The 21,936-nt window shown below is 39.2% G+C and overlaps 1 protein-coding gene across 8 annotated transcripts in view; it reads right to left on the bottom strand.

The window, feature by feature from the left end:
• The window catches only part of numb (NUMB endocytic adaptor protein), a 72,507-nt gene that overhangs the window by 36,485 nt on the left and 14,086 nt on the right, over window positions 1-21,936 (bottom strand). The window contains exons 1-2 of one of the 8 annotated variants that reach the window (XM_088648688.1): window positions 20,958-21,104; window positions 5,500-5,558 (exon numbers count right to left, since the gene is read on the bottom strand). The exons of 5 other annotated variants lie outside the window; for them this stretch is intronic. The gene's annotated coding sequence lies outside the window, so the exon portion shown is untranslated. Of the gene's footprint in view, window positions 1-5,499; window positions 5,559-20,957; window positions 21,109-21,936 lie in introns of those variants that run through there. 2 more of the 8 variants (XM_088648687.1, XM_088648690.1) reach the window with 2 other exon arrangements.

Below are 21,936 nucleotides of genomic sequence, written 5' to 3'. Positions count from 1 at the left end.
GCAGATAAAAATGTGGTTATCCCAACCCCATCCTCTGTAACGCAACCTAGAAACGGATTTAATTTCTGAAACCCTTTACATCTAGAGAGAAATTAAAGACCCAGCTATCTTAAAATGCAAATCTACTCCAGTCTGCCTATTAATTACAGCAGGCACCTCGAGGAATTTGATGTTTGCACCATTTCTCTTCCCCCAATGTTTATGAAACATAATAACCACTTTGAAAAATGAATGGAGATAGAGTTTAAACAGCTCCCTCTCAATCCCCCTGAAATTCCAGGAACTTTCCTGCATGGCATGTGCCGATTTTGATCTCCACAATCAAGAGCTACAGCAGGAACCCAGCATTTCAGACAAATTTCATGCACCTATGTACCCTCCACTTCTCCCAGTCACAATAATACAAACGTGGTGAACTATAGAGGGTAAAAACAGTCCTTTGTAAGAAATGAAATCATGCTTCAAATATAGAACAGAAAAAACATTATTTTGAAGGCGATAAAGTGATTTTGGAAATACACTGTTGCAATAAAAAAATCCTTTGTTTCCATTAGAATCTGGCACAGTATCGTATACTATTAATCATTTGTTTCGTATTTTTGTTTATGCCATAACACAGAGGGGAAATGTTGGTCACTGGCTGACACAGATAACTAGAAACAAATTGAGCAGTTGGCTTGACTCAATTCTTATATGACTACAGGGAAAACATTTGGAGAAATGGACTGAGCCACATACTGTAGGGAAGAGAAAAGTATTGAGATTGAGATTAAATGGTAAAAAGGGGAATGCACTGTTATATTTTTTATATGGATTAGTTTAGACCTGATTAGAGAGAAATACAATTATCCACCTGAAGGGTTAACAACTATGAACAAAGAAGTGACTTCAACTTTCAATTATCTGATGTTTCACTTGGGCTCTGGAGATTGATCATGTGGAAAAAATCAAAAAGGATGCAAAGGAGTCAAAAGTGACTTGGGATGACCCTGACCGCTGGGCATCTGCAGGAAGCACAGATCACCTTCCCAGGCTCAGTGTCACAGCCCCACCAGCTCTAAGAGCTGAGGCAGGGCAATACCAAGCCAAGAACAGACTGCTGGAGTCACAGCCACCCAGGACTCCACAGCTGGGAACCCTCAGCACTTTGATTTAAAGGTTCAAAAAATCTGATAAGCCTGCTTTATGAAGTATTATGATAGGAAGTGATCAAATGAAAGAAAAGACCTGAAACACGGTCTAAAACCTCTACACATCAGATCACCACTAACAATGGACAATTTTGTCATTCATTAATAAAATATAAATGTTATTTTAGAAAACTAATTTGAGGATAACTGTTAAAAACTTTGATTTACAAAGTTATTAGCTACCCGATACCAGGATCTCATCCAGCTGTTTCTTGATAGAAGTCAGGGTACTGGCTTCATCAACATGGCTGTGCAGCTTGCTGTAAATGGCATTCCAGCACAACATATATATTTACAAGTTGAGCATCAGAATTGAAGTAAACGTGCATTTTGTGAATTTGGTGGGTTTCTGGTGAGACTTTGAGGGCTGAAAAACTGGCCATCTTTATGTGCCTTTCGCTTTAGCACTAGTTTTTCCGTCCAAATCGGAGTGGTGAGCCCGTAGATTCAGACACTTGTGTTCCAAAAAAGAAATCTAGTACTGCACAAAATCATGGTTGGCAGCAACTATCACTGCAACTCTGAGCTGTAATTATAGCTGTCAATCAAACTATAAATATCTGCTAAACCTTAATGGTGACTAAATGAAGACCATTAACTTCCTTCTGCTTCTGAGGCAGCAACTACTTACAAAATAAGTACAGCTTTGTTTAATATTTAAACAACCCTAAATGACCTCAGAAAACCAACCGTGAAAATGTTGTCGCTAAATAAGTTTGATAAGTTCTGAGGGATTTTTATAGTAACAGAAAACACAACTAAGAAACCCTGTGAATTCCAAAAGCTGTATATTAAGTTCCCTTATCCCACACAGCACAGAGCGACTAAAATAGTTAAAAAAAACAGATGAGACTCAAGCATGTATTCCTGCAACTTCAACTATTAAGACATTCTCTGTGAACTGTGATGTGAGTGGTAAAAAACTTAAGGAATATCAGACTACATTGTTTTTTCATATTATAAATTAAAAGGTTAATTTAACTTGGAATTTCTACTAAACAGGACTTACAAGCAGTAGAGAAATGTAGTTCTGTTAATGTTTTGAGTCATGACATCCATGTGTAAATGTGTACAAAATGATGAAACATTTTGTACATGATAAAACCTGTTTTCATACATCTCCACACATCTACATATGGCACGGTGTGAATACAGCCCATACACTCATAAAATGTGAGCTACAGCAGCTGTTTGGCAGCATAAGAGCTTGGTGTTGTGTTCTTGTTGTTGTCAGTACCAGATGGTCATCAGCTCTTTCTACAAGGATAGTAGCATAAAGAAAATGAGTCATTACACATTACACTGGAACCTGAAATTGCTCCTGTCTGCACAAGAAGAAAGGGGGACAGCAACAGTTGAGACACCCTGGAATGGTGTGTTATTAATGACAGTACATAAGGTATAAAGTGAGAACAACACCACACATTCAAGCTGTGGAAAACTAGCGATTTTCCCCTGCAAGGGGGTCCAAATGTCCTTCAAGATTAAGATATAAATATTTCCTGAGGTTGATATTCCACAAAGTCATCCATTCTTGTTTGCCAATGAGAACAGAGCTCCTGTGTAGCTTATGACTGAACTGAAATTTGTCAGCAGGACTTACAAATAGAATTAAACTACATACTCATAAATTCTAATGACTGCCACCCCAGAAATGTGGGCTGGACTACTGGCAGTGCAAGGAGTCTGGGGTCAGCCTGGAAGTGGTTGGATTTGTCGGATTTATCGGTATCTATCCCTCCACATCATGCCAAAACCCTGCTGCTTCCCCTGTCTAAGTGCAATCTGTTGTATTTTTGCTGAAGGTTGTTTCTTCTCCTAGATCAGTTAGGAAAGTAAACAGCCAGTCACCTGAAGCAGCCTGATTCCAAATCGGGGTGTACACAGAAAACAATCGATTCAGTATCAATAAAAAGAAATGTTCTAATAACTGCATTAAAGACAGGATCGAGATTAACCAGTTATTCAACACTAGGGGTCTACTGACATTTGTACCATTTGGAAAGTCCCCTTACATTTCTATGACAGCAAAAAAGACAAATTAGTTATAAGAAAAAGTAAAAGGTAAAAAAATGTTTAATGTTTCTGGGGCAGAATATTAATGCTCTTTGCAAGCTGTCAATTAAGTTAAAAAGACACAGCTCAGTGAAATTTTGACATAAGAAAACAGCTTTTCAGAAAATAACAATATTATCTGTGAATAAAAAGCATTTAGTACTGACAATAGGTGCTTTACAAGCTGACAACACTAAAGACTGTCCATCCTACAGAATGAAAATCAGAATATAATCACCTCATTCAGAACAGTGTGTACCAATTTTGGTCACCAAAGTAGAGAAAAGGTAATCAGTTCAGAACCATGAGGTTCACTCACAGGTTGAAATCTTTTCTAAATAGGCTAAAAGAACTTTGTCTTTCCTCAAAGGCATTAGGAAAGTCAACACTATGGACTTATTCAGAATCAATAGTGAAATACAAATCAGAGGAAAACTGGAAAGTAAGGGGAAAGTCATTTTAAATGGAGAACAGGAGGCATTTCCTTATGCAAAGGGTATGGGAGTTAGGACCAAGCTACCCAGCCATGCTTCCTAAGTTGGCATCATTGTCTCTTTCGAGAAACAGCTAGAGATCCTTGGATCAATTACACTTCAGAGAAAAGATCTACAAAGCCCAAAGATAAATATTGAAAAATTATAGTTTTACCACGATAACCTTCTTGAATCAAAACCAGCCTTTATGTAAATATCCAATGGGGTTTATAGTAACCAATTTCATGGATCCTAAAACAAAATCATATATAAATTAAACAATTAGCAATTAAGATACAGGGGATGTGAAAAACACATTTGAGGAACTGCAGGCCACTCTTGCCTTGGCTAAAGTGACAGTTCATGACTCAACTATTAGAAAATAAGAAGAAAGGTTTTTATGGAAGGTTAATGAGGAGAAAGCCACTGCGCTCCAGAAAGAACATTGGCGACCACCTGAAGTTCCCCAAAGAGCACACAGATGGTCCACAGGACTTTTGGAACAAAATTCTCTGAACAGCCGAGTCAAAGGTAGAACTCTTTGGCCACAATGAACAACATTACGGTTGGAGAAAATCAAACGCTGCTTTCAAACAGAAGAACCTCATCCCAGACGTCAAGCACGGTGGTGGGAGTGAGATGGTTTGGGGCTGCCTTGCTGCCTCGGGCCCTGGATGGCTTGCTGACATTGACACAACCATGGATTAGGCATTGCGTCAGAAGATCCTAGAGGAGAATGGCAGGCCATCTGTCCATGACCTGAGGCTGAACTGAAAGTGGATCTTGCTCAAAACTGATCCTAAACATACAAGCAGATCTACAAAAGAATGGCTGCAAAAGAAGAAATTCTGAATTTTATAACGGCCTAGTCAAAGTCCAGACGACAGCTCAACGAAATGTTCAGGACCTGAAGAGAGCTGTCCATGCAAAGCAGCCCTCAAATGTTAAGTACTGTAGTTGAAGGTGTTAGGCCTGGAGGAATGGGCAAAATCTGAGAGACTGATCAATTGTTACAGGGAAAGCCACAAGTTATTGAATCTTAAGGTTCATATGCTTTGTCACACATGGATATTGAATGTTACAGCAGTTGAAGATGGATAAATGTTGAAAGATTATCAAATTTTGTATAATGCGTTTCATCAGGTTAACTATTTTTGGGACTTTCTGTAGATTAAGATCTAATCACATTTTAAGTTTCAAATACGTGAAAAACATTAGTCGTTCACGAACATTTTTCCTAGAACCGTAGCTATTAAAAACCAAAAGGAGCTACATTGTATTCCAAATCATTTCCATTCTTAAACTTTATGTTCTTGCACAGAAACCACACATAATGAGGTAATGGACCTTAAGACAACACACAATAAAACAATTAAAACAGTTATTTAGTGAACCAACCCCTCCAACTCAGTCTATTTTATGTTTTGTATTCCTTTACCAACTGAGCAAGGCTTTTTTCCCCTAGAAATAGCGAAATATATTAAGTATTCAATTTCATAACTTTACAATCTGTTACTTTCATAACAGACTTGAGATTTACAGCATCAACAGGCTTTTGAGAAAATGTCTCTTACAGGCAGGTCTCAAAGACACCACTGTTAAATGCTAGATGACACTCCCTCACTTTTTATTTACAGCCTACGTACTTCTTCAAAAGGAGTCAATAATAATAATGAGAAATTGTATAGTTATATAACTGCAGCTCCTTTAATAGAGAGCTCCTACCAGCTTTGTAAGTGATGGCCTGTCTGCTGTCTTGAAATAAAAATTAAGAGTCTTACTCCACAAATGCAGCTATTGGCCAACCTCTACCTCGTTGTTTGCTTCACCACTGGGAAATCTGCAATTAAACAGAAAAACTGAATAAAAGGACAGTCCATATTCGTACATACTGGGCATCATTATAGGAATGGGATAATAGGAAGCCCCCATACTCCATCACAGCCTTGGTGCCAACAACCCAGGTGTGCCCCATCACATCATGATGTGTGTCCAGAAAGGAAATCTGATGACAAAGTCTTCCATTTGATCTCCAGCCAGGCATGTTAACAGTCCACTGCAAGGCACACTACGCAGACCAGGACAGCACGGGCTTTTATGTTTTTTTTGGTTGTTCCGATTTTCTTCTTCAAAAGACCCATTCACAGCCCATGCCGGAAGAACGAGGTCTTCAAGAGAGATCCGTTTTTGTCTTCTACTTGCAAACTGCTTGGCAGGCCAAGTCTACAGCAACTCTTAATGTGGGGACAGTCTGTTATAAAACCGCAACAACTAGCTCCACACATTCATCAAAAGGAAAGAGCAAACGATCTGACGGGGCAAACAGCAACCACATCACAGCCTTGGGCAGAGTATCTCTTGATAGCAGAGCTGCAGAATAGCATGATGTTGTGCACATAGCTCAGTTTAGCACTTTCAGATACCAATGTAATTGAAGCCACTCACTAGTTTTTGCTATTTGAATTCACCATAATCAGTTCATAATGTGGCTCAAATTATTCAATAAAACCCTCGATGAGCTGCAGAAATTCTAATCAGGTCTATGTAATCCTGGTCCTGGAGGGCCAGTGTCTCTGCAGGTTTTCATTCCAGCATGGCTCTTAATGTACTCATTAGTGGCAAGTACTCATTACTGGCAATTACTGGCACCATTTAACCACTTCTCCCAGCTCTTCAGGTGCTGCTCCTTTAATAAAGAGACCTAGAAAACTCAGACACATCAGTCCTCCAGGACCAAGACTGGAAACACGTAATCTACACTAACAAAGCAATTCTTTTTTGATAAATTCTGCATTAGTCTATTACTCTGTTATGTTCAGCGAGCTGTCTGAAAAGTATAAAGTGGTATGCAATTACTCGAGGCTGTCAGATAGTTGTTTATGACTTTTTACTGTGAACTAATAAAAGCTTCCCAGGCTCTCCTGAGTGTATCATTTTTATGGGCTACTTGCAATTAAATTTTACTAAAAATCTGTAGTGCTCACAATGTCAGGCAAAAGGCAGGTTCACACTGAGAGTTGCTAATGAGTGCAGTTAACTAGAATTTCAAAGTGCCATGCGATATGTGCCATTTATATTTAACAATAGAGAAGCAGGATTTTAAACTAAGTCGATTCTTATTTACTTTGTGAACACAGAATGTCTGTCCTGCTGAGAAATTCTCAGTGGCACAATCAGTGCTCTGTTAATGAGGCCAAACTTCAATTAGGGCACTAAATCATTTCAATCAGCATTATCTCACACGCAGACTAGTTGGAACAGATAACCCAGTTCACTAATTTACGTAGACAAAGTATCAATATGCCAAAGAGACAAGACAATCCAGATCATAAATTCTAACAAAATATTAAATTATAAATTACAACAAAAGCTCGATAAAGGGCATTATTAATGAAAAGATTCAGTTCCACCCATATATAAATCAGTGCAAAAATGTCGAGAAACATTTTGGCTGACTTCCAAAAAAGAAAGTGATTAATAAGTTTTAAAAAAGCAATACAAAAGTGGAAGAGAAATCACTGTCCAAATACAACTGTTTTTCCAATGCAATTTAAAAATCTAATACACCTCTTTCGAAGGATTTGCAAATTAAGCACACTTAAAAGGAGTATTTCAGTAAGACAATTCTGATAGCATTTGCAGCAAGATTCCTTCAGGTTTGCAAGATTGCTTAAAAAATAGTGTATGCATTATATTCAATGGGAACCTCAAACACTGGAATGCACAAATGATAAAGGCACGATCCTATTAGCTAGCTTCTCACAGTCATAAGTATCAACATTTTGCTTTGGAAACTAATACAATAAGTATGATTGTAAAATCCCAATGATAGACTTGAGCCTTAACCTGCTAGTGAACAGACCTGTATACAAGCCAAGAATATTTACCATTCTGTCATGTTCCTTTTTTATGCTGTAGCTGTTCTTACCAGCAAACACTGAGTCCACATTCTTACAAAACTACATGGGAATGATTACCAAACACTACCACGCTAACTCAAGTGGGCTTAATGAAAACGATACAATGACAAAACACCAAACACAAAGTGAAATTATATACGGCAACTTGGCCTTGTGCTACATGAAGGATCTGATGCGAGACATGCAGGAATGCCCCTCTCTAGAACATACAGACATACAGTATATAGTAAGTGTACATACTACATGGCTTTGAGGGGCTGTCATCTTAATACAAACCAACTGTGTGCATCTGCAAAGCTCAGTTCTGTCAGGCATCAGCAATGCTTACAATAGCAGCTCCAGAGATTTGTTATGAATTGCGTATAGAGTGAATAAGTAAAAATAACTCCATTTTGAACCGTATCACATTCATCTCAAAGAACACCACCGCGCAACAGACAAAACTTAAAAAAGTTGCTGATAAACAAGGCCTCATGTTGTCTTGACATTCATGTAAAGGGAATTAACATAAAATACTACTGATTACATTAGTCAAGCTCTGGATCATAGAGCTCCTCTCATGCAATTTAGCCAATAATTTGGAGGTTTATGGTCATGGTGTGCTGTTCAACAGGCAAATATGAGCTGGAGGTGCAAATTAACAAACACTGCTCTCAACAGCACCTGTAAATCAGCGTTTGACTTCATATAGCTTTTATTGAAACCAAGCATGGATTGCAGTCATCCAGAATCTATTTTACAGGTTGAGAATTTAAAGCAGTCTAGTGAATTGAATTCTCATACAAAACACTGAGCTACCAGCTGTAGAACACTTGTGCCTAACCAACTGGAAAGGAAATATATTAATCTTAATAGAGAAAGCAGCTGTGGGAAAGCAGAGATCTGAGCCTGCTCATTTTCACCTACTAGAGCTCTAATCCACCTGCTTTTTGCTGGGCTGAATGTGGCCAACACAAACTGATGCAGCGGGAACGAACATCCCAGGTACAGTCTGAGCCGAAGAACAAGGTTCTGAGCACGTAAAATGACAAGGCCATTTACAGTACAATAGGTCAAACTAGAATGGGAGAACACTCAGATGCTTTTAAGGGTAGGAAATGAAAGCCCTAGATCAGCCTATTAAAGGGAGAAACTTGTTTTCCATTAACACAAGGTGTTACATCTGTTATATTAAAAGAAAGGAAATCAATAATATGTTACTATTAAGCATTTGGGGTAAGGAAGATCCTTTGAGGAAACTTGGAAAATCTGCATTTTTCGCCAACAAAAACAACCTGAATAAGAGAAATGCAAATAAAGAAAAGGCTAAGAAATAACATTTCCAGTTTAAAAGTGAAAATGTACAACCCTGGAAAATATCGACACAAGCCAATGGTTTCATGCTAAATCTCTCTAAAACAGAAGCAATAGATGTAAATCATTCATGGTTAATGAGTCAGAAGGTCCCAAATTCTACAGCTCTGGCCAGTATTATCATCTCAGTAATGTCGACTGTTTCACCCTCTGGGGTGAAGCTAGTATCCATCTTAAACATTTTCACAAATCCGGTTGATAAAGGTAAGGGTTACTACTGCAGTATAAGAGAGAGAGAAGAATCTCCACAATATCAACAGCAGGCAGCAAGTGCTGGCTGACTGAAGGCCAGATTTCTCCATCTTCTGTACCTCTTTGATGGGCTGCCTTCAGCTCTGGCTGAGGCTCCTGGCTGCTGTGGATAAAATCCTTGGCAGCATATGCCAGTTGTTTCCATGCTGGCAACTTCCAGACAGCTTCAGATGAACAATCTGAGACAAAGACACCAGCAGAAAACAGCTGAAACACTGAATCAGAATTACAGAATTGCCTAATTTTACTAAAATTCCACTGCACCTGTGCCGTGTTGTTGGTGGGACAAACAGCATGCTTCAGATCCCAATTGAGAGGTGTGCATGTTCATAATTTCCATGACTTAGGACACTGAGCTTTTACTGACAATTTGTTTGGTCATCAGTCGCTCTGTTCTTAAAGGCAAGCTTGTCCTACGAAACGACCTTGTCACAACGAAACACATTAACAATACCAACTCTGGAAGAACAGGCTGGTCTCTGTTTTCATTTCCAGCTTCTCCACACACTGTGTATAACAACGTCAAGCCCTAACAAATGTCTTAGTTCTGTTGTCCATTAAAGCAGACACAATCAAGCCCTGTGATGGAAGACAGGCGCAGTATGTAATTTCAGGTTGCATAGTGACGTTGAGGCCCTTCACAAAAACAGACAAACCTCAGAGGGGCTGACTGGACAGCCCCCCAGGCTACAGAGGAACAACAGAATGGAAAACAATCTCTCTCATGTCTCTTCTCTTTTATTCACAAATGCCAGACCAGGAGATTCTATTTGAAACACGCTCGATTGCATTAAGTGCAGGTTTAATTTGGCAAGCAATGGCTATGTCTTCCTCAGGCCAAAACCAGCTAACTACTAGCACCGGCTTAAAATAAAAATCTAAAAGATACAACAGCTCATTGGTAGAGATGCACATAAAACTGAACCAAACTCATTCTGAAATAATGGCTAACAAAAACTCTAGAAATGCACGCTTTTGTCAAGTTGTACAGGCTATTTTAAAAAGCGTCATGTAAGTGTTTCAGCTATTCATAACATTCCTTAATAATTAGACTGTAGTAACCCAAGGTCACGAAACAGCTCTTGCAAAGCACTGTGTATACTGGTGGTTATTAGGCTAGAAAAGATTAAGGCACACTTGCTTTAATAAAGCTGCTGTTTGGCACACCAACCACCCTCCAAACCACTGTGTGTTTAATCAAACACTGTTTGAGTGTTTCATTGGAGCCAGTTTCTCCAGTGCATTCGACAAGGTCCACGATACAGTGCTGCCACATTAACACAGAAATGGAAAAAATGAAAACCAGGAAGATCAACCCCGATTTAACAAAGAATCAAAAAGCAGAGATTTTGGAGCCTAAAAAACAAGGATTACCATTATTTTACATTTAAAAAAAACATAGCTGGCTCTTTGGTGGGAGCAGTCACTATTTCATTAATCCTTACAAAAAACTCATATTGTCTCAGACATTTAAAGTAACCCTTGAGCTTCAAATTGTATTTTTTATTCATTCAAATCAAGGGTCATTGTTAGGTATTTATATAGTATCATTAAAAATACTCAACAAATGAGTATTGGAATGAATAGTACTGCCTAGGTTTTAATGTTTCTCTGTATACAGTATACAGATTGTGAACCCTTATGAATTATATGGATTTCTACATTAATGGTAGTCCTAAGTCCTCACAATAAATAAGTCTTATTTAACAGACAACACACACAACATTTTACATTGCCATATTTTTATTGAACAAATGGTTTAAACAATCAAGGTCATTAATGGAAAAAGTATGTGAACCCTTATATTTAGTAACTAGTGGATTCTCCTTTATTGGCAATAAACTCAACCAAACGCTTTCTGTAGCTGCTGATCAGACCTGCGCAGTGGTTAGGAGGTATTTTGGCCCATTCCTCTATACAACACTGTTTCAGTTCATGTATATTTTTGGGATGTCTTGCTTGAACAGCCTGCTTCAGATCACCCCACAGCATTTCAATGGGATTGAGGTCAGGACTCTGACTTGGCCATTCTAAAATACGGAATTTCTTCTGTTTCAGTCAGTCTGTTGCCGATTTACTCCTGTGTTTTGGATCATTGTCATGTTGCATGACCCAACTTCTTTTGAGTTTTGGATCACAGACAGACGTCCTGACATTCTGCTGCAGAACTTCCCGATACAACTTGGATTTCATTGGTCCCTCAATGAGTGCAAGCCGTCCAGACCCTGAAGCAGCAAAGCAGCCCCACACCATTATACTCCCTCCATCATGCTTCACAGTTGGGATGAGGTTTTGGTGTTGGTATTGTATGCAGTGTTTTGTTTTCTCCAAACATAACGCTGTGTATATTTACCAAAAAGTTCAAGTTTTGTCTCATCTGTCCACAGAACATAGTTCCAGTAGTGCTGTGGAACATCCAGGTGGTCTTTAGCAAACTTGAGATAGGCAGCAATGTTTTTTTTTGGAGAGCAGTGGTTTGCACCGTGGTGACCTCCCATGAAAACCACTCTTCAGTTCAGTGTTTTTCTTATGGTAGACTCATGAACACCGATGTTATCAAGTGCAAGAGATGCCTGCAGATCCTTAGCTGTCACCCTAGGGTTCTTTATCACCTGTTCAAGGACTGCACAGCATGCCCCTGCACTGATCTTTGGACCCACATTCATAGGGAGAGTAGCAACAGTGCTGAATTTCTTCCATTTGAAAACTATCTGCCTGACTGTGTACTGATGAAGGCCCAAGTCTTTAGAAATTCTTTTGTTACCCTTTCCAGTCTTATGAGCTTCAACAACTCTTCTTCCGAGGTCCTCTGAAATCTCTTTTGATCGGGCCATATTGCACTTCAACAGAATTCTGTTGTGAAGAGCAGGTGACCACACTTGTGTGATTTTGTTTATACGGCAAGGCAGGACAAACCCACTCCTGAATTGATTGGAACACCTGACTCATCGATTGGAATACCCCACTCCAATTACCCTCTTTTCACCATGTCATTATCCTAGAGGTTCACATACTTTTTCCGATCAGTGACCGTCGTTGTTTAAACCATTCGCTCAATAAAGATATGACAATGTGAAATGTTGTATGTGTTGTTTGTTAAATAAGACTGTCTTTATTTCTAATGATGACACATTTTAGGAGCCGTTTGTGCAGAAATCCAGATAATTCCAAAAGGGTTCCCAAACGTTCTCACAACTGTATAATCTATGAAGTTTGAATCAGATTTGTCCACTCCTCCATGTAAAGGTTATCCATGAATAGGGATGTGAATCCTTGTTTAATAAACATTTTCAAAAATGACAGTGATTGTTATTTCTAATTGAACATCAAAAGAATGTTCTTGAGCATCATGACATGATTTGGGGGCAAAAACTGAATCTTCGTGACATGATAGTCCGAGCACAATTTTTGAAGACAAAAATAAACAAAGTAGATATAAATTAAAAGCAATTTAGCTTCTAAAATCAGTTTTGAGGTTCTAATTGTATAGTTTTAACTAACTTTATATAAAAACTGCCATTATTATCTTGTCAAACTGTACATACTTAGCCAACTTGGCAGAAATATTCCAATTAATGTATCCTTCAGATATAAGTAAAGGTTTATTCCACATAGAAAAGAAACAATATTTCAACTGTGGAGCCTTCTTCTGGTCCTTCAGATATGAAAGGCGAATAACATTTGGCAAACATCAGATTTAGGACTCTTTAAGACTTTTCAAACGGAAAGCAAAATGCATAGCTTTAATCTTCATTAACTCACATGAATAAAACCAAGAATCAGCAGTTAGTCTACTAACAGTTTTTCCTTGAAAAGTCTTTCTTGGAAAATGACGCACAGTCAGGTAGGTGCCGCCGAAAGTTGTCGAGGTTTCTAGCCCTACGGCAGGTTTTGTACTGAGCTTTGACTGCACTATTTCATTCATGATTTTTCTGTGAAAGGCCTCCAAAGCTTGTACAGGCTGAGGTCTGCACTTGGCATTGCAAGGACTGCCGCTGCCACTAAATACTGGTGAATCAATCCTTTTTTGAACAGCACACAGTGAGAGACAGAGGTAGCAAGACTAGGGATTCCAGACAAAGCCTACTGTAAGAAAGTGATACAGCCATGGTGTCAGCTGTACCTGTTTCTATGACGCTGAAAATGATTCCTTCGATTACTTCATTTTTCTCGGGCGTGACGCTGCGGAAATTCCACAGCACACCCATTCATGCCTGATGACACTGCAGGGAAACACTGCTGTGTGCTGTAGACACCAGGCCTTAACCATGACACTGCAAGCCTATTCGGCAATAAAAATCAAGTGGATATAAACGCGTTTAAAAAAAAAAAGAGTGAAGTGCCGTTTCTGTTACCACAAACTTGTGAATTACTGGATCTGAACAATTTCAGATATGGTAAATCCCTTAGTAGAACTGAACACAAGTGATTATGTATGGTGGGAGCTCAGATCTTGAAGGTTAACCGTCTGGCTTTTAATGAGGTACGTGTAAGCCATGTGAAAACAGTCTAAATATAATGTGAGTCACTGCAATGCCATGGTTGTCAGAAGGAATCAAATCTTAGGACACCTACAGGCAGGCTCCCCAATTTTCCATGCTGCAACATTTTTCCTGTGTGCACAGAGCAACTGTTTGAGATTTTGGAACACGCTGGCTTGCAAATGAAACACATATCGCATGCTGCAGAGTGAATGCATGAGAGTGACATCTGATCAGAGCCATTTCGACAGAATACTGCATCTCTGCACTCTCTACTAAAGTGTTCGGCGAGCTGCACAAAGCGACTTAACAAACATTGTTCCAAGGCATCTATTTGAAAGAAGAATACATGTTCATCCTCCCCTCAGACACACCCAAGCTCGACTTCAATAAACCAACAAACAACTACCAGAATCCGATTCAATGGGCTGAGTGTTCTTCTTTTTAAATCCTGTCAAGTATCCCTGGGGCATCATGGATCATCAGGTGCATGTGCTTTGAAGGCGATGCCAAAGCCTAGCAGAACCTGAACAGGAGCTCAGCACACTATGGAATGTCCTTCGACAGGGTCAGATTCCAACCCCGATAACATTCCAACTCAATGCATCAGAGTCATTACTGCAAGGGAGGGACATTCTGGGTGCTGTGACCTTGCCTAAATTTTTAATTTGGCAGAGACTTTATTACTGCTGAAAATTAAAAATTTGAGAATACATCCATGTCATTTGTGCAGTTTCTTTTGAAGGGGAGCATATCATTATGAAATGATATAAGCAGCCCGCCAACATAGTCTCAGGTTTTTCAGACTTCCAAGCACTCTATGATAAAGCCAAAAGTGTACTGGGGACAGTGAGACATGGAACAGTTCCCTAAGCTCATATACATGTGGGAAAACAAAGTCAAAGGTGATATTTGGAGATGAAGCAACACATACACTACCTATATGGTAAAATGTGAAAAAAATAATACAGTATTTGAAAACAATCCTTGAGTATACTACACTCTTAACTGTGTTATACCACTTCTTGGCCTGGGCAATTAAGAGAAGGACTAGTACTCAATTTCATTTAAAATGGGCTCCTAAAAAACAAAATTTCAGATAGCAAAGTCAGCTCTATTACTTCCATGACGTGCAGACTAAGTTGTTTCCAGCAGTTTCCATGAGAAATGGCCAGATAAAGTCTCCAATATGTCTAGAGTGCAGCTCACAAAGAGATCGCTTTCATTTCTGTACTACAACCAGTGGTTAGGCATTCATTTGTACTAATAATACCATAGACTCTCTGATTCTGATTTTTATGGGTCTCCTCTCTGTGGGTTTATAGCAGATCACAGGATAAAAGAACACACGAAGACTGTGCCGACAATTTCTGAAACATACCATTTCTGGAGCTGCGTCTAGCAAAAGTGAACCAGAAACCTGTAATAACATGGCTTGATTTGGTGTTAACAGATTGAAAAAAAAGTAACTTGATGACAAATTGTGAAAAAGTCTTGGGCTTCCCTAGGTTAGATGACTCAAACCAGGCAAGTCTTTTGGCAGGATTGTAATATTGATAAAGTGCAACTTTCATAACATGAAAGTTCAGTACATTCCTTTACTCTGAAAGGATGGAAAATAATCTGAAAGCTTTCACTATGGACTGTGAGAGGAGAACAACATGAGATGAACATGAGTTGCAATCCCTTACTCTTGCGTAGATACGGAAAGTGGGATACCATATCTCTGAAACAAAATGTGGGATTTCAAGTATTGTAAAATTCCAAAAATGTACTACAAAGCAGAGAAAGAGTAGGATTTAGATGCACAATTTCTGAAGCAGCATGTGCGTGTCAGCCTTGTAGTATTTAAGGCTGCTTAATTAAAACACTTAAGGGGACATTTTTACAGTAAACTGTCACAGAAGTCAACGTATAAAAATTCCATCACAAAGAAGCAAGACGTTTGTGCTTTATTTTGTTCTTTTCCTTCTTTATGGCAGTATTAACCTACTCATGTGACAATTTCCAACCATTCCATCTACTGTTCTGTAAAACTGGAAGCACAATAGCCTGATGAACAAGTGTTTCATGCTCTAACAAATTCACTAACTGCTCATCCTTAATCCCAAACTGAGCGAGATCCATTACCCGCATATTTCATTTACAGAATTATCAGTTTATCATCATCTCAAAAAAGAATGTCGGTTTCATTGAACAGTTGCCAACACGAGACAAAAAGAAGGCCAAAATGTGACTTCTTAACTACGAATTAATTTAACACTATTTACAGATGAACTAAAACTTTTACTGAAGTTTAAAGGCACACAGCAATAAGAAAAGCTGAAGTCTCCATTCATACAAGGACAAAACTTGCAGCACAGTTATCCCAGCTTTGACTGCCTCAATTAAGATTAAGTCAGTGGTGCGATCCAGGGCATTACACAACTGTATGTTTTACATGTTTTAACTGTGCAGAGGTATTTCGTTTTGCTTTTTTCCTATTATGCACTTTTTACCACTTACTACACATACAGTATACTGTATATGGCACCAAAGACATAAACAAATCTTCAAACCCAACTAGCACCTGAAAGAATCTTCAAAAATTACAGCACCCCAGGCAGACTGATCCTGCACACAGCAACACAACAAGCCTTTTCAGTTTCAGCTTACACAGCTGCAGGAAGTACGTCTAACACTGGACTAAACCAGGTCAACAATCGGTTAATTATCACAACGACACAAGATCCAAAAACCAAAAAATGTGACCAAAAGAACCGAAAAGGGTTTTATACTAGATGGGGCTGGACATGAGCTTTAAGGCAACGTTGACAGACAATCTGCAGCTAACCGCTTCATTATACTGGTCACAATGATGGTGATCATTCACCAAACCGCATAATTCCTAGATACAAGGCCACGTCAGCTTAAGGTTCCTGAAGGGATATGTTGAACAATGACACTGGTGTCTCGCTGGGTGCAACTCTAGAGCTAGAGGCTCCAAGGCTTGAGCAAAATCATGAGCAAACCCATTAGTGAGGTAGACTTTGAACTCACTATAAGCTGTCCTTGAAAGATTACTCAAGCTCCCATCGTGGGCTGGATTCTGAGAAACAAACTGAGACAATGGGAGTTATTTTAAGCAACATTTTGAACTGAAAAAATCTTGCAGATCTGTGAAGCCTCATAACACCGAATAAGACTATTCTTTATACCTCGCATCTTTGTCAACACCTCATTAAAGAAGTGTCATCTTGCAGCAGGGAAGGCATCCCTCTCAATTATTTTTTATATGCAGAATCACCATTTACTTTTATTGTCAATTTTTATTTCCATAGTCTGCATCACCAGTCTTTAATGAACTTGGCTTCCACGACAAACATACCCGCTGCACAAGAGAAATGAAGACCATAGGCACGTCGTTCAATTAATTTTCATGGAAAGCAGCTAGCTGATGAAATCTTGCAACATTAGCTAGCAGATATCACTGCCAGGACTTTCGCTAGCTGAGGCTTTTGACGGCCAGCAAGTCCTATTCGCTGCTCACACCCCGAGCTGAAATCATAAAAAGCAAACAAAAACGAAAATCAACAAAACTGAATCATGAATGCATGGGAGCTCACAGTTATGCAATAATAATGATGTAGGTTGATTTGAACCTTAAACATTTACCCCGCTTTCATGATCGCAGTAACAGTTCTCAGCGAGAACAGTGCATGAAGCAAATGGTTTACAAAAATACTTTGATTAGGCCCAATATTCAGTTATTCAAAATATATGCAAATGTTATACATTCATCAGGCAGAGCATGAGAACACTGTAGCATGTTTTAAATATATGTACTGTAGGCGACCTTTCTATTTAGTTGAGCTACACAAAAGTTAAATCCTATTTATCCTTTTTCTGGTTGTAGTTTCACCTTATTCCTGATCATATGACTACAGTCTACAGATCTATGCCAAAATTCAGTGTGAGCAAGTTGCTTTTTGTTTCTGATGAAATGCATCAACATCTGAAGACCACACCCTTAACTTCAAAACCTTTTACATTTCTTAAGGTTTCATTCACAAGTCAAATATTATTATTATTATTGTCCCCTCTACCAATGTGCAGCCCCCAACCTGGATGATGTGACGGCACCCATAGTGTGCACAGTATGCTAACCACACACCAGCTATCAGTGGGGAGGAGAACAGAGTGATGAAGCCTATTCATGGATGGGGATTATCAGGAGGCCATGATTGCTAAAGGCCAGGGGGAAATCTGGCCAGGATGCCAAGGTAACACCCCTACTCTTTTCGAGGAAAAAAACTTGGACTTTTAATGACCACAAAGAGTCTGGACCTTGGTTTTATGTCTCATCCGAAGGACGGTGCCTTTTTACGGTATAGTGTCCCTGTCATTATATTGAGGCATTAGGACCCACACAGACTGCAGGGCAAGCGCCCCCTACTGGCCCCTCTAATACCTTTTCCCAGAAGCAACCTTAGTTTTCCCCAGGAGGTCTCCCAGCCAGCTACTGACCAGGCTCACACCTGCTTAGTTTCAGTGGGCTGCCAGCTGTGCGTTGCAGGGCAATATGGTTGCTTGTACAGCAGCATTACAATTCAGAAGCATTCAGCATTGCTTCATCTTTCTTACTAAAAGAGATGAAGTTACCAAGTCTCCTTGCACTTTGTATATTGATATAGTTTGACCATGAACAAATGTTAATTCAAATTATTAAATCTTGTTAGGCACTGGGAAGCAATGAAAAAAAAACTAATCTAACAAGCCGTTACATCTCTTTTAATCTGTCTATGCTGTTATTCTTCTGCTCTTTGTTATAAATATGCTACTGTATAGTTTTGAATTAAAATCACACACCAGTGTCTGTGTTCCATACAACTACTACACATGCACATCTACATTTCTTTCTGTGTGCACAGATGAGCAGACAACACAGGTGACCTGGTTTAACACACAAAGCAAAGACAGGGAAGACTAACAAACTGTGCATAGATCCTTTGGATGACATTTGGAAGACTAAAAAGCACATTTTTTTCTCATAGACAGTATAGGTCTATCTCAGGACGGATACAGCACAACAACAGAATTTCTTTCAACATGCAGCCAAAGAAATCTTTCCAGTGATGGAGAAACCCAAATTACTGTGAGTAAGAATAATTTGGATTCAGAGCTCCATTTACAGTTAATGTTCTAATCAAGCCAGAACATGGCACAAAGCTTTGAAGCAGCTCCTTTGTAGAAACTCCCAGCGATTTCAAAACAGTCCAGCTGTGAGCATGATTTAGGCTTCTATCCTGAAAAGCTACAGAAGGCTGGTACAGTACTCTATTTGCAAAAACTTCCAACCAATAAAAAACAAGCTCTGTGACCTGCAGAAGACAAGTGGAGACAGCTAAACTTCACTTAATGGCATAACCAAATGGCTGTAGAAGACTAGAATAAGGTGCTTAAAAATTGAGGTTGCAAAGTTTATTTTAGATTTTCTGTTTTCATATAAAAAACAAATAAAAAAGGAAAAAAATGTAATTTACTGTAGGTCAAACAAACAGTTGAAAAACCATTGTATTCTGGGCCTTTAGCCTAATAATTTTATACTGTAAATAACAACATTGAGGTTTTCATTAAGGAAATCAAGACACTTTTACTCAAGCTGTAACGTATCAGTCTGTGCCACCCTGTCCAGCTGTCCATGTGTGTAGCACTAAGTCTAGTAGTGTGTCAGGATTCCCTTGGTGTCTAAAACATCATAATGCTCAATATTAGTATATTATAATTTCCTGCTCAGAGAAGAAACTCAATACGTATTTCTACAAGGAATACCTTGCAGAATGTTATCAAAAAAGAGGAACCTAGATGCAACCAGCCTATTAAGAAATCTTTGTGGTTTATATTGCCATTTCCTTTTTCATTCTTCTACAAAACAAGATGAAACATTTATTAAACTACTCCTGTAACATACTGTAGTACTGCCAGTTTAGTAAAGCGATTATCTCCAGAATTAGTGGCACTGCTCAGTTCTGCCTACAATGCTTTCACATGAATGGGCTGTAAATATAGGCTTTCTGCATCAAGCCCTGTTTGATGCACAAGTTTATGGTTTCAGATACTGCAAAGTCTGCTTCATTTCAGAATTGTACCCGATACATGGGAATGGTGCAGACTGCTCATTTACGTTTGGCTAGGCTATGGAGCACAGACGAAGTTGCAAATTTCATGCAATAATGCAAAAGCTCACATAGCACTCCTTCTCCATAATGGTTTTGAATGCTCACATTTAATATTGTTTCACATAACAATGGAGCCTTTTCTCTGTATTCACACGGCACTTCCAAATCTAGTGGGAGAAACAGAATTTCTAGCAAGTATGTCAGAGGTGGTCAGAGGAGTTTTGAGACTTTTTTTTGGCTTAAGCGCTGGCTCAGGACCCAGAAGTGCTACTTTAAAGTCTCAAAGTGGTTTGCACAGAGCTACACATTTTCACATTGTGCAATCCTTAAATAAATCAGAATGACTCAGACATAACTGAGATTGTCTTCAGGTGAGTGGGCTGATCCTTAGAAGTACAACCTTGAAATCTAGCACTTTTGTTTTGTAAATAACCCCAGAAAGCCTTACTTTTCCTCCAGATATTCTAATTCATTAGTTAGACTACAGGATGTCTGAAATTTGTCCTTCAGTATTCATTATTGAATAGTACACACTCACTAATAGATGGCCACTGGGAAGCTAACTGCATTAGGAAGCTTCCTGTTACCACCTGCAAAATCAAATCGCTTATAACTGTTTCTTTGTGCCCTGGCTTTAAACCACTCCTAGACTCGTCTGGCAACCTCATGACAATTGAGTTTCAGCTAATACATGCTTAATGAAAGTCACAGCTATCTATTTAAACTGCCAACTATTCAATTTCCGGCAAGAGTTTTTATTTTTGAAACCCTCATAAAAACAAGCAAAGGGAAAAGCATTCGGCAAGATCCATGAAACGTTTAGCTTCCTTTTTTGGAATGAGCTGCAGCAGTGACCGTCTTCCAAATAAGTCAATGAAAAAGAATTCAAAATTCAACTAAATGTGAATTGGAGCATCCAACAGGACAGCACAGCACTAAATTGCGTAGATCAAGTTTTCCCATAAAAAGCAAGCAAACAATCAGCACATTGGTCAGGAGCTCAAGTTCTACTTGCTATTGATAAAAGCAGCAGCAGTCATGTGGCTACAGAAACTTCCTGTTGAAAACAGCCTACCTCTGCTCCTGCTGGATTGATGGATGTCAGAAAGATTCAGATACACTTCAACCTCCAGACAGCAATTCTGCACAACCGCAGCTCAGGCAGGCTCGTCAATTCACGCCCAAAGTAATCTGGCCTGCACAGGGGCCACCCCAAACAACAAATGTCACTGATACCAGGAAGTTCCATCTGGTCGTGTTTTATAGTGAAGCCACCAGTGACAGACGGCACAGTCATTTCCAGCACGGTGTGACCACTGCAGTGACACAGCACACCCAGCCTTGGTAACTGGGGAGATGTTGCACTAATAAACCACCACTGATGGCTCAATAGCTTTTAAGCTGGGATGGTTATTAATGGCCATCTTCCTTCTCTCTTTCTTTATCCACAGGTATTGCAGTCCTGTTTGGAAGTAGTCATGATCAAACAGGCTCCCTGCAGTTTGTTTTTTCACCCCCCCCCTCACCCCAGCTGTGATACTTAACACAGTACTACAGTTTCAAGTGGCATAAATAAAACCACAGCTCCCATTATAGAAATGCACCCTTGTATATTTAGTTCTCGGAGACACTACTTTTTGAACTCCTGGGAACTGTTCTACAGTTATTACCTAGTTAAACAACATAGGCCTCTCCTCCCCAGCTGAGCTGCTGAGCTTGTGAGTGACCTACCTCCGGCTCTTCAGACCATTTATTTGTCACCTGACTCTAGAGATGAATAAAACAGCACGGCCCTTCTGAATTACCAATTCACCTGTCAGCTGTGTGGCAGTTACGCAGACCACTGTGGCCAGTCCCTGCTATTGAATATAGCTACATTGCACTCCGGCTCTTGTTTTATTTATTTTTATTTATTCTGTTTTTTGCATCATTGTTAATAATGGTATCACTGATATGGTATAAAAGCTATAAGAATCTGAGGGATTGTGGCAGTCCAGGAATAGAACAGGCTAGCGCTCAATGGAAAACCACTGGTCAAATTATTAATACAAGCA

Source organism: Lepisosteus platostomus, chromosome 10 (genome assembly GCF_059453375.1).
Source record: "Lepisosteus platostomus isolate fLepPlt1 chromosome 10, fLepPlt1.hap1, whole genome shotgun sequence".
NCBI lineage: Eukaryota > Metazoa > Chordata > Actinopteri > Semionotiformes > Lepisosteidae > Lepisosteus > Lepisosteus platostomus.
The sequence above is the reverse complement of the archived record's forward strand: the minus strand, read 5'-3'. Positions and strand labels throughout refer to the sequence as shown.